Genomic DNA, 289 nt, shown 5'->3' with positions numbered 1-289 from the left:
ATACAAACATTGAAATATAGACATTTTTTTATGACCTAAGATGTGATAATAAATTGTGTCAAACAGGATGAAAAAAAATGCCATAAAAATCAATCGATTTTGCAGACGTATATGCAACTAAATACACTTCTATGTGTGAGTGACTGTAGTCGTCCTCGTGGGATAGGCGTTGAAGCCAAAACCGTTATCATTTCATATTAAATGACAAAACAAAATTAGCTTTTTATTTCCATTTTAAAAATGCATGTATTTTTACCCTCAAAATAACGCAATAGTTATTTTCATCGAT

Source organism: Acyrthosiphon pisum, chromosome A1 (assembly GCF_005508785.2).
Source record: "Acyrthosiphon pisum isolate AL4f chromosome A1, pea_aphid_22Mar2018_4r6ur, whole genome shotgun sequence".
In the NCBI taxonomy this organism is placed as follows: Eukaryota; Metazoa; Arthropoda; class Insecta; order Hemiptera; family Aphididae; genus Acyrthosiphon; species Acyrthosiphon pisum.
This window is presented reverse-complemented; position numbering follows the sequence as displayed.